General features: G+C 68.6%; 1 protein-coding gene across 1 annotated transcript in view; it reads left to right on the top strand.

The window, feature by feature from the left end:
* Positions 1-548, top strand: part of CPT1A (carnitine palmitoyltransferase 1A (liver)) — a 58,215-nt gene that overhangs the window by 15,020 nt on the left and 42,647 nt on the right. The gene's annotated exons all lie outside the window — the stretch shown is intronic.

Below are 548 nucleotides of genomic sequence, written 5' to 3'. Positions count from 1 at the left end.
AGAGGAGGGGGGCCGCCTTCTGAGCCGGGCGCGGAGGGGAACCCCGAGTATCTCTCTTGGACAGCGGGGTCAGTAGAGAACCCGAAACCGGAGCGGGACAGGGACCCCCCAACCCCCGCAGTGGATTGGTCTGGGGGTCTTCCCAGGGGTCCGTCTGCACGCGGGCAGGTTCCATGCTGCGGCGGGAGGGATGATGCTCAACCCTCCGGACTTGGCAAGACGCCACCGGCCCGGGGGCCACCAGCGCCCTCCCCCGCCCCACCTCCACCTCCACCCACTCCCTAGGAGAGGAATGGGTCTGGGGGTCCGCCCGAGGGCCGTCGACCCGCAGGCAGGTACAGTGCAGGGGACAGAGATGGAGGGATGCTTGGTTTTCCGGACGTGGGCAGGACGAGTCCGGCCTGGAGCCACTTGGGCCCGCGGCTTTCTTCACCGTCATCCAAACCCACCGTACGGAGTGGATTAGGTCTGGGGTACGACAGTCCCATGCAGGAGGCAGGGGACGCTAGGTCCTCGGAACTCCGAGGGGCACCCCCGCCCCCTCCCCC

The sequence above is a fragment of the Myotis brandtii genome, unplaced genomic scaffold, assembly GCF_000412655.1.
Source record: "Myotis brandtii unplaced genomic scaffold, ASM41265v1 scaffold187, whole genome shotgun sequence".
Classification (NCBI taxonomy): Eukaryota; Metazoa; Chordata; class Mammalia; order Chiroptera; family Vespertilionidae; genus Myotis; species Myotis brandtii.
The sequence above is the reverse complement of the archived record's forward strand: the minus strand, read 5'-3'. Positions and strand labels throughout refer to the sequence as shown.